Source organism: Pan troglodytes, chromosome 3, assembly GCF_028858775.2.
Source record: "Pan troglodytes isolate AG18354 chromosome 3, NHGRI_mPanTro3-v2.0_pri, whole genome shotgun sequence".
Taxonomy (NCBI): domain Eukaryota; kingdom Metazoa; phylum Chordata; class Mammalia; order Primates; family Hominidae; genus Pan; species Pan troglodytes.
In genome coordinates this window covers 184,378,579-184,391,222 of record NC_072401.2, presented here as the reverse complement: position 1 = coordinate 184,391,222, position 12,644 = coordinate 184,378,579, and the positions used below count along the sequence as shown (strand labels likewise).

Here is a 12,644-nt window from a genome sequence, read left to right as displayed (position 1 = left end):
GCTGTGCCATCTAGATTTGCGTAAGTGCACGCCATGATGCTCCACCATGATGAAATTGCCTAACAGCAACCATCTCAGAATGTATCCCCATCAGTATGTGACACATAAATCTACTTGCATCTGCCTTCATAGAGAGTACATATTTGGATTAGAGATGGCTGAAAAGAATCATATAATGTTTGTTCTGAGTAAGAAATAAAAAAAATTAGTGATTAGAACAATCTATTGGTAGGAGTATGAAGGAATATGGATTAGTTGTAAGCAAAGCTACTCAAATATTCTATATTTTAGAGAAAATGCACTAGGAGTTAGCACAGTAAGTGTGTATGATAAATAGCAATCTATGTAGGACGAAGCTCTAAAATTCGGGAAAGGGTCAGAAAGTGAAAGTTTATGAAGTGTAGCAAACACAAATCAATATAAAATGGATGAGATGAGCCAACCACCTTTCAATAAAACAGCTCTTCTGGCCAGTGCAGTGGCTCATGCTTGTAATCCCAGCACTCTGGGAGGCTGAGGTGGGCATATCACCTGAGGTCAGGAGTTCGAGACCAGCCTGGCCAACATGGTGAAACCCCATCTCTAAAATCAGCCAGGCGGGGTGACAGGTGCCTGTAGTCCCAGCTACTCAGGAGGCTGAGGCAGGAGAATCACTTGAACCCGGGAGGCAGAGGTTGTAGTGAGCTGAGATCGTACCACTGCACTCCAGCCTGGGCAACAGAGCAAAACTGTCTCAAAAAAAAAAAAAAAAAAAAAAAAATTCTTCTAAGGAAGGTTAAGTGTGTTCCAGATAAAATCAGGCATTTCCCAAATTTTAAACAAGAGCCTGGACTCCTAGAATACACTCACTAAAATGGAGGTATTAATTAAAATGTGGTAAATGTAAGTCAGCCATAATATTAGAAATAATAAGAAATCCATCATGAAAAATTGACCTATAGTATTGATGACATAAAAGGAATAATGGATGAGAAGAATTTGCCAGTGCTTTCTCCAGGAGCATCAAAAGGAAACTACACTCAATGGCCCATGCAAGTATCCTGTTTAAAAGCTATAACCATCCATTAGTGGTTGAGTGTTTCAGGTTATGATCATTTGATAACATTATCCTTTAAGGTCAGGCTTTACTGACCAGTTGAAAAACATGAATTTTTCTTTTTTTTTTTTTTTGAGACTGAGTCTTCCTCTCAGGTTGGAGTGCAGTGGCACGATCTCAGCTCACTGCAACCTCCGCCTAACTGGTTCAAGTGATTCTCCTGCCTCAGCCTCCTGAGAAGCTGGGACTAAAGGCACCTGCCACCATGCCCGGCTAATTTTTGTAGTTTTAGTAGAGACGGGGTCTCACCATGTTGACCAGGCTCATCTCGAACTCCAGACCTCAAGTGATCCACCCGCCTAGGCCTCTCAAAATGCTGGGATTATAGGTGTGAGCCACTCAGCCCAGCTGAAAACATGAATTTTTATCTCCTTGGTAATTACATTTATTGGTATAGATTAATAAAAATATCAGTTTCTGAAGACTTTAATCACTTTTAGGAGAACTGACAAAATAGTTTTAAAATCTTCCAACTTAAGTATCAAGTCTGGGTCTGACCACTGTGATAGCAAGCTCAGCTGAAAATATCTAGATGACCATTATGTTTTATTTATACAATTAAAATAAAGTCTTTTTAAAAAAAAATACTATACTAGCCATTGATTTAAGTTAGGCTATTCTTATTAATAGAATGTTAGCTTGCCCCTTCATTATCTGACAGCAAACTGAGATAAAAGAAAACAGACAAAGTTGAATTAAATTGCCCAGTCTAAAAGGCAGGTCAGCAACAACACGGTAAGGTAAGAAACAAGACGTGAGAAGGCCTGGCTCAGCAGGCCATTTTGGCCATCTGAAGAATAAAAGTAGCGGACACTGTGCTTCCCCAGACCCTTTCCCTTTCTTTGGGCAACAGATGAAACTTTTCGTTTGCGTATCCGGCCTTCCCCACCTCTCAGGCCACGTGCATAACCTTCCCTTCCTGTTTGGTTCAGAAATGTACAGGTGACCTAACATGTCTAACAAGAGCGAATTTCCCAAACAATCTAAAAAGAGATTCTTACCCCTCCACCAGGCTTGTTCTGTGAGGCTGTGTGACTGGGATTGCTGCAGCCACCTGGCTGCCGGTATAGAAGCTGCTGGGAATGGAGCCATCCCCAGGCAAGCGGAGCAAGGGCTGCAGCAAAAACTAACAGGTCAGACACAGACACAAAAACCTTTAAGGTTTTTGCCATAAGCTGCGCTTGACCTCCTGGGCTTTTCAGTTATAGAAACTTAGGTATTCCCTTTTTCCTTAAGTCTGTTTGAATTCAATTTTCTGTCACCTGAAATTGACAGAGACCTAGCTTATCCAGAGACAGTAACTAAAAATCTCTTCACTATTTCCTTTGTAGTTGGGGGAGGGGGGAAAGGCTTAATAAGTGAATATCTGAATTAAGTTTATAAAGTTGGACTCTTTTCACACTAATATTTTAAGTTTTTTATTACCATAATTTCCATACACATGAAAATGTGTGGGTCAGGATTTCTGATAAGCAGATCTGATTACACACGGTTTCCTTATGATAGCATGTATTTTCATGTCTGTTATATTTCTAAGATAATGAGTTGTTAACCGTTTCAAACTGCATGTTTATTTCTCTGGAAAAAACCTAAAATCATGTTTTAAGAAAATTAAGCCGGGCGCGGTAGCTCACACCTGTAATCCCAGCACTTTGGGAGGCCGAGGCGGGTGGATCACCTGAGGTCAGGAGTTCGAGACCAGCCTGGCCAACATGGTGAAACCCCCATCTCTACTAAAAATACAAAAAAATTAGAGTGGCGTCATGGTGGGTGCCTGTAATCTCAGCTACTTGGGAGGCTGAGGCAGGAGAATTGCTTGAACCCAGGAGGTGGAGGTCGCAGTGAGCCGAGATCGCGCCACTGCACTCCAGCCTGGGTGACAGAGCGAGACTCCGTCTCAAAGAAAAAAAAAAAAAAGAAAAAAAAGAAAAGAAAATCAAATGAAACTGAGTTTGGAAATTTCATATAAATTTATCAAAATATTACTTTCCTAGGCAAAAGGGCATGAAGATGAAAAATGTATAAATATTTCTCAATATTTCTAGTGGAAGAAAGACTATACTATGCTATTGGCTTATTTTTCATGAGGATATATAATAATAATGTAAAACATTTTTTCTCCCTCTCTCTCAAAGAAATAGAAGCATAGTTGTTAAGATTCAGAATTCTAAAGTAGTAGACTGTTGACCTACTGCTCCAATATCATTTCTGGCTTCAAAAAAACAATTAGCCAGGCACAGTGGCTGATGCCTGTAATCCCAGAACTTTGGGAGGATCACTTAAGCCCAGTAATTCAAGACAGGCCTGGGTAACACAGCGAGACCCTATCTCTACAAAAAGTTAGAAAACTTAGCCAGGTATGGTGGTGTGCACCTGAAGTCCCAGCTACTTGGGAGGCACTTGAGCCCAGGAGTTCGAGGGTGCAGTGAGAGATGATCCCACCACTGTGCTCTAGCCTGGGCGACAGGGAGAGGCCCTGTTTCAAAAAAAAAAAAAAACCCAAAACAACAAACAAACCAAAAAAAATTTTAAAACCTCAACCTTTCCATCCCAATTCATAGTTATATGTTTGATGTTTATGACGAATCTTTCAAATGTGTTTTATGATATAGTACCTTTAGTTCTTACTTGATGGATTTCGAATGGGTACATATGCTTGGGAGAATAACATCACAAATATCTGATATTCTTGCAGGTTTTCCCTTGCAGTCATTCTTCAACAAAAGTAGAAATGATTCAATAGGAAAAGTATTTCCAAATATTATATTTTTCTCCATTAATCTGGTAAGCTAAGGGTTAAGTGCTCCTTACCCTCTTCTCCCCCGCCATAATGCTCCCAGTGTCTTCCCTTAGGCAATAGATGGTACAGTTGCCAAAGAGGAATGCTCAAATTTAGTCATTCATCTTTGTTAGTTTATAAAAAGCAAATGTACATCTGGCATGTAGTCTGCAGGTCATAAAACTGCATGAGATTGACACCTTCTGAACTAATCAGTTGGAAATGCATTTTTACAAGCCTCTCTGCTAACATCAATCAGAGAAAGATCTCATTTTCAACAGCCAAGGTGCAGGGACACACTGTTTGTTATTTTTCTGCAGAGTTTATCAGTAACTTGCCCAAGCAAGTGACGGATGGTTATGAATCTGGCTTCCTATAACTTGAGAAAACATTTTTCATTTTTTGGTCTGTATTTATACGGCAGCTAAGGTTATGTAGTCTTAACTAAGTTGATTACCCACTTGCCCAAATGTATAGTGTAGTAAAATTGTCTTTGTGGAATAGCTTCTCAAAAATCATCGAGATTCCATTTTAGTTTCAGGAATATTAGGTTGGCTTAAATTTATATTGGTATAGAAGCCATATCTAATAGCATTAATCATAAAAATCTACACAAATCAGAAATGCTCAAAACCCGCTGAATAATAACTGCAGTGATCAGTTAAGAGCCTGTCTTTCTTCTGCTTAGGCTTTGCAGTCTACGTGGTACTCTGATGTAAAGTAGATCATACTGTTTATGCTTCCCTCCGCTCAGTCTGTAATATTATTGCTCTCGTTAGCATTTCTGTCCATTATTTTTAAACATGCTCTTGTCTTTCTTTGGGCATTTTCACTGGTCTTTTACAGTGGCTGGCAAAGTTATTTTGTAGAGCCAAAGAGTAAATACGTTCAGGTTTGTGGGCCATATAGTCTCTATGGCGACTGTTCAACTCTGCCTTCAATATGTCAATGAATGGGCATGAATGTGTTTCAATAAAACTATTAAGAAAATCAGGCTTTGGCTCAGAGGCCACTGTTTGCCAATCCCTGGTCCTGCTTCAAGGTCTCTATCCTGTCATATTTCCTATTATACTTTACACATCACTCTTGATTCTTTTTTTTCTGGCAAATTTAAACAATACACATTTTGTTGGATTATTAAAACTCTGGACTACAGGTCTTTTCCTGGGTTACCTTCTATGCTGGCTTTACGCTGCTTGTCAATACTCTCACTTTCTTCTTTCAAAGAGCTACGGATATTGTTATTTGTTTTTCAAAACCTTGGTTTACAGACTGGATAAAAAGTCATGAATTTTCTTTTTTACTCAAAAGATAATTGATACCCACTGTCCTTCCCCACAGTATTTGGTACTTCGCCCCCACCCCTCAACTTCCAAGTTTCAAGTCCAAATTAGAAATTCCCATGTAATATTTTATTTGTGGAATTCAGAATTTTAAAAGTATACAGGTGTAATTTTTGTTATTCTTTTCAGTCACATTCTGTAATATGCATGAAACGAACTGAAATATGCATTCATTTCTGGATTGGGATCATGCTAGGTTTTCCACACATTCTTGGTTGTCTACATCAGTGCTCTCCTGGTGGCTTTGGACCTCATGTTCACATCATTTCAATGCTAATGACTCCAGGCTGGTCATTCTCCTGAACTACAAAGCCACAAATTGCCTTCTAGATATCTGGCTTGGATATTGCACAGGCATCTAAAACTGAACATGTGTAATATGATTTAACATGTCTGTATATGATCTTCTCCTCCAAATATGCTGCTGCTCAATTTCCTATTTCAATGAATGGTTCCACCATCCACCCCTCTCAGCTTCTCATAGAAACCTGAACGTTATCCTGGACTCCTTGTCTCTTCCTTTTTCTGGCACCTAATCAATCACCAGTTGCTTCTTTTCTTCATCTCAAATCTCTCTTGAATTAGTCTATTTCTTTCTCTTTCCCTGAAACTACCCATCAGGCCACCATGGTCCTCTCTTGACAAATTCATAACAACAGTGTGTTTTCCCAGGTTCCAGTCTTGCCCCAACTATCCATTCTCTACATGTTAGCCAGAGTACCCTTAGAGAAACCAAATCGGATTATTTCACTTCTCTGGCTAAAATGCTTCCTTTACTTGGTCTCCATTGCCTTCTGAGTAAAGTCACAACTCCTTAACATGGCTTATAAGACCTTTCACCACAATCGTTTCCTTTGCCCGGAGATCTCTAAGCTTCTCTCTTACTTCTCCACATAGCCCTCAATTCCTTCAGCAATCATCTCAGACAACTGTCTCATTAAGCTCCTTGAGGGCTCATCTAGTTCACTATCCATCCCTATTATCGTATCCCCAGAGCCTCGCACACTTGCTGGTGCCAAGTAGGCATTTAATACATTTGCTAAATGAAGGAAAAAATGAATTAAGTTCCTAAAGATTGTGAATTCTAAACAGTTGAAAAGGCTCAGAAGCACATGAGAGATGCCCTGCTTTTTTTCTATCATGCTTTCCCTACCCTCAGACACTATGCTAATCCTTGAATTCTTATTTCTGTTTTACTCCAATAGGTACTTAAAAATGTTCTTGATTAATTGAATATTAAGCAATCCACGGAATTATAAAAAGTATTAGAAGAAATTATATGAAATCCTGTAACACTATGTCTAATCTCAGAAGACACGTAACCCAGAAGTCCCGACTAAAAAGATAAACCTCAGACAAATTTATGTCATATCAACTGAAAGCTACTGCATGCACCATAAATTACAAAGTTAAAAGATAAGTGAAAACCCGGGATAAAATATTTGCAACACACCGAACAAAGAATAAGTAGAATATATAATGAAGTCCTAAGAGTTAAAAAGAAAATATCAAGCAGCTCAATAGAAAAAAACAAGGGAAATAAATAAGCAATTAGCAAAAAAAGAAATAAAGATCATCAATCTAACTAGTAATTAGGAAAATGTAAATTAAAATGATAAAAATGGGGTCATTTTCATCAGACGAAATTGATATTTTTCATTTTGTTGAACATTTTTGTTTACTTACAATAATTACAGGTAGACTATGAACACCTTCAGACTGATGGAAGTGTTGCAAAGCAATTGAGCAGTAGCTATCAAAATTAAAAATTAAAATATCTTTTGAACCAGTTCACCTCTAAAAATCCATCCTAAAGAAATATTTGTACATTTACACAAAGATTCATATGCAGATACACACTCACACACACACACACAAATTCGCTACAGATTTGTCTCTATACTAAGGGCAAAAAAATTAGAAACAATTAAATTATCGTCAGTGTAGCAGTGGTGAAATTAATTAGTACACCAGGTTTCTGTTGTAAAGAATGAGATGGGCCTATGTGTACGGGCATGAAAAAAATCTCTAAGATATCGTCCTTGGAAGAATCAAATTTAGAATAGTATTTATTTAAGTTTAATAACATAAATGTGCATATGAATTCACTGAGATGCCCACGAAGTTACTGACGGTGGCTAACTCTTCTGACAATGAGAGTGTAGTATCTGTGTACCATGACTACTAATAAAACCCCTTACCTTAAATGCAGGGGTTCTTAACATGGAAAGACATGTAACCCGGAGGCCTGTTTCTAAAGAGATGCCACGCAGTGCCCACGTCCACATTCTTAAGCTTCAGGTGGCAGCTGCTGGGCACGGGTGTAAAAGAGAGGGGAGACTTTTAGGCCGGGCGTGGTGGCTCACGCCTGTAATCCCAGCTCTTTGGCAGGCTGAGGTGGGTGGATCACCTGAGGTCAGGAGTTCGAGGCTAGCTTGGCCAATGTGGTGAAATCTCGTCTCTACTAAAAATACAAAAATTAGACGGGCCTGGTGGCAAGCGCCTGTAATTCCAGCTACTCGGGAGGCTGAGGCAGGAGAATTGCTTGAACCCAGGAGGCAGAGGTTGCAGTGAGCTAAGACTATGCTATTGCACTCCAGCCTGGGCAACAAGAGCAAGACTCTGTCTCAAAAAAAAAAAAAAAAAAAAAAAAGAGGGGAGACTTTTAGTACCAACCCGTGTGGCTCTGATTTTCTCTTCTTCTAAAACCCATTAAGATGCAGTGGGTAAACCTTATGTTCCTTGAGTCCTAGCAGGAAGCTACTGAAGTCCTCTGCTTTATAGGGCACAAGCTGGATGTTCTTCCCCCAGAATGGGATTCACCATCCTCTAAAATTCTGTGGATAGCCAAAGGGTTCAGAGTAACCTGAATCTCCTTCTTACTTTAGGTAGGATCCAGTAGAGTCTTTCAAATTAATAGTAATTTCCCCCCAAACCATCATCTACCTGAATAATACAGGGTAATGCTCTGAGACTGTAAGCACCACTCTATGTCTGATAATATCTGGATTCATTTTGGGAAATACTTGTGATCTCTTGTAATTTTTTTTTTTAAACTCCCTCTCCCCCGCTTCCTTTCCAGTGCTGTTTCCTGCCATTTCATTATTTTTATTTTTAAATCTGTTTTTAGAGAACATAATAGTCCCACCTTCTTGCTAGATTTTTAAAAATTCTATTTTCAAACATTTCCTTATTTTCATTTAGTAATCTACAAATATAGATCTCTCCATTCATCATACTCATTCTCATGTTTATATTAACATTTCATCCATTTGTTTTCAATCCTTCACTCCCCTTTTCTAGTGATAGCACATTCCTACTTTTTCTTGCAGTTTGTTTTTGTGTGTGTGTGTGAGACAGGGTCTCACTCTTTTATCCAGCCTGGAGTGCAGTGGCGCAATCATGGCTCACTGCAGCCTTGACCTCCCCAGGCTCAGGTGATCCTCCCACCTCAGCCTCCTGAGTAGCTGGGACTACGGGGGTGTGCCACCACGCCTGCCTGATTTTTATATTTTTTGTAGAGATGGGGTCTTGCTATGCTGGCCAGGCTGATATCAAACTCCTGGGCTCAAGTAATCCAACTGCCTCAGCCTCCCTAAATGATAGGATTACAGGTATGAGCCACTGCACCCAGCTTTCTTGCAGTTCGAATTGTATTTCTCCTTCTTTTGCTTATTTATCTAATTATTTATTTGTTATTTCTATCTTTCTTATTTCTGAATAACCTCAGTTGACTTGTGCTTTCTTCTCAACTGTAATCAGCCCCTAGAGGCTTGAAAAAATGGCCTGTTTTAGGTACATCTTCCTGATATACCCCCAAAAAAGTAATAATTCTAAAGGATAAAAGATAGCTCTAGGCCAGGCGCAGTGGTTCATGCCTGTAATCCCAGCACTTTGGGAGGCCGAGGGGGGTGGATCACAAGGTCAGGAGTTCGAGACCATCCTGGCCAACATGGTGAACCCCGTCTCTACTAAAAATACAAAAATTAGCAGGGCGTGGTGGTGGGCGCCTATAGTCCCAGCTACTCGGGAGGCTGAGGCAGGAGAATCACTTGAACCCGGCAGGCGGAGGTTGCAGTGAGCCGAGACCACGCCATTGCACTGCAGCCTGGGAGACAGAGCGAGACTCTGTCTCAAAAAAAAAAAAAAAAAAGAAAAAAAAAAGAACTCTATTTTACTGGTAATATGTATTATTCTTGGCAGGAGTTATGCTTTGGTATTCCACCATTCTTGCACAAAGTTTAGTATGTATCTTTTAAAGTCATTCTTGTGCCCTCAACCAGCCAGTCTCCAGGACAGGGCTTGAGTCTCATGCCTCAGGTACCCACAGGGGAGCTGGCCACTGGAGGACCAGACAGGGACGCAAGGTGTCAAAGGGAACTGACTAGATCTCCCTCTGGAGAAGATGGGAGCTTGGTAACGACTGCCAGGGACAATGCATTGTGGAGAAATCATCTTGTTAAAAAGTATCTTAAGTTTCCATAGAGATAGAATTATCTCTGGCAAGCTATTGCCTTTTGGTGCTTGCATAGTGAGACCATCATTTGGAGAGCTATTTAAAGTCAAGCAACCCCTTGCTGAATGAGTCTTCGCAGCAGGCTAAATAAAAGCAATGATGCTTTTAAAAGTATATGGGGAGAATTAGATAGCTGCCTTGCTAATCTTGGGCACTAAAAAGCACATCAGAGGTTCAGCACTGGTATTCTTGTCAAGTCAAAAGGCTATACTTTGGCAAGGAAGGAGGAGACAGAGAGAAGAAGATTCCTTCTGAAAGTGACAGTCCATGAGCATATGAACTAGTTACTGCAGTACATGGTCTGACTGTACTAAAGCTGAATGCTATGGAGAGCTATTCTTATTCCCATAGTAGACTGTTTTTCTGCCTGCCCAGCATCCAAGCCCCTTTCTTCTGGTGACAGCACTTCAGTTTTCCTTTGGGCAGGTGACCTAATTCAGACCAACGAGAGTGAGGCTCAGGCTCAGGCCCAGGCCACACACAACCATGAAGAAAGGTGTGTGTTCTTTGTGGTGGAGTTATTAGGAAGTGAAATGTAAACTCAGAGCTGGTGGTGGCCTTTTTGGGGAGGAGATGGCCTGAGAATGATTCTAAGGTAGAAGAAAGCAGAGTTAACAGATGAATATACCTAAGTTTCTGGTGTCATCATTTGAACACCTGGGTGCAACTCTATCTGAATTTTTCAGTTATATAAGCTAATAATTTTTTTTTACGTGTAATAATGTTTGAGTTGAACTTCTCACATGTGCGACCAGGGTCTTTCCTGGTAAGAATGGTCAAGTAGAACCTTCAAAAAAGAGAAGGTTTTCCTGTTAAGGGGGAGTGGAAGTCTGTGGTAGGGTTCACTGTGAGACAGGGCAGACTTCAATGCAAATGGCTGGTGAAAAGAGGTACTTGAGGAACCGAAGACTGGTTAACAGTCACTGTCTTAACCCCCACTCCAGATCGCACTTCCTTCAGGAGTGAGCAGCTCCCATCTCTTCACCTTCCTATTCTCTGGACTCAGCAACTTCATGATCACAGTGTTTTGGGATATGAGCAACAAATGCTCAATTCACAGGACTGTTGTCTTTATAAGTAAAGTTGGAGTTGAAGAAGAAAGATTTATAAGCCATGTGAGGTACTGGTGATCATTTGCTCTAAAAGCTTTCTCAATTAGGACAGGACAGCAACTAGTTGCTCCCAAAGTGTCTACATGCCCCACTGGGGATGTTATCCACAATTATCTGGTCCAGTGAGCATTGTTTCTGATTTCCACTGTGTGATTTAAGAATCTAGTAATCCACTGCTTGCCTTTGTCAAAAGGATCTGCTCCCAAAGCCTCTATTTGGTACCTGGAGCTGGATTTGAGAAGCAGATGAGGGGGATACCTTACTGATTTCATAGAGAGTGGAGACCTTTGTCAGGGCCCTTATTACGGGTAACAGATTGCCCTTAGCTCTGAAAAGCTACAGTTACCCAGTGTACATGACAGCTGTTTGTCTGAAAGGAAACAAGGGCCTATTGGAAAGCAGCACAGGTGTTAAAAGGGTGGCTGAAGATAAGTTGCCCCCATCTACGTTCTTCCTATTCCTCATAAGGAATTCCCTTCTAAAGCAGCTTTTTAGAGCTAAAGGGGGACAGACATACATGAAGGCAAGGAGGAACACCTATTTAGTGAGATTCAGATGTTTAAACTCTTTAGCATTCAACAGTGGTGATGGGGCAAACTTGACGGGGTGAAGTAAAATAAATTTTGCAGGGGAAGGAAGATGCTTGGCCTAAGAAGATATTTCAAGATCTCCCTGTATGATGGATGTCTCTTCTAAAATTTTTTGATACTTCTTCTTTAGTTCCGGGAATGGTACGCAACTTCCTTTGCTCTTCTTTTACAAACACTGTGTTCTACAAAATTGCTCAAACTATAGTAGCTATTTATTGGGAGTGTTCAATTGCTGACTAGGGCCACATTGGGCTCTTCACCCTCTCCTCCTCCTGAGTTCCTTAATATGCTAAATCAAGTTACTTAGCTACTCTCTGGATAAGTCACCATTTTGATAACTGAACTTAGACAATGGATCTATAACACTACAATCAGTCACCATATATCCTAGAATTTCAGTCTAATAAAATCCAGTCTAGTCCTAAATAAGGAGTGGATTTATAGTTCTTAAACATTCTGTTTGACTGTCTTCATATAATTGACATCCTTCATTGCCATCTTTCATGTTTTGATTTGGGGTTTGGTGTGGAAAATACCATCTTTATACATGTAGCTTATGCTTAAGTTCAAAGAACCCGCTGGCTTAGGTTATAAAGCATCCAGGTTACAATCTCAGGGCATAAGAAGGCTGGCACTGAGATTCCTTCTTTAAAGATCAGCAAAATTAGGTTAGAGGCAGGAATACAAATTATGTGAGATAAGCAGAGAATCCACAGGAGGTCTTCTGTCAGCTCAGATTTCCCCTCCGAGAGGGGAGCCTAGAGATAGCATAGTTTCATGCTAATCAGAATAAACAAAGGGGAATGAGGCCAATTCACAGTTGATAAATTTTAAGGAAAAGGAAAAACCTCTTTAGCTGATAATACTACTAAAGAGTTGATTAGCCCCTAAATTACTCGGCAGTGTCTCTGCAGACTTGGTCCTGCAGCCCGCTTCCCTCTGAGAGACTCTGTAAACTCCTCAGTGCAATCTTCTCTTAGAAGCAAAATCTGAACTATATGATCAAGGAGAAAGAGAAGCTCTCCTTCCTCCCTAGGCAATAGCAACACTGGAGTAGGGGGTTCTTTGGGGGAAAGTAACGAAGAGAGGTGCCATCTGTACTGTGGTTTGGAGAGGATTAATGCTGCCATGTCTATAAAGCACACGGTTAAGAGGAGTCAGGGGCAACAAGGTATTATTAAGCCGGAAAAGCTGTGAAGGCTAGGGGC

General features: G+C 40.4%; 1 protein-coding gene across 36 annotated transcripts in view; it reads right to left on the bottom strand.

Annotated features, from left to right (window-relative positions):
- The window catches only part of TENM3 (teneurin transmembrane protein 3), a 2,732,592-nt gene that overhangs the window by 71,995 nt on the left and 2,647,953 nt on the right, over positions 1-12,644 (bottom strand). The window lies entirely within an intron of this gene.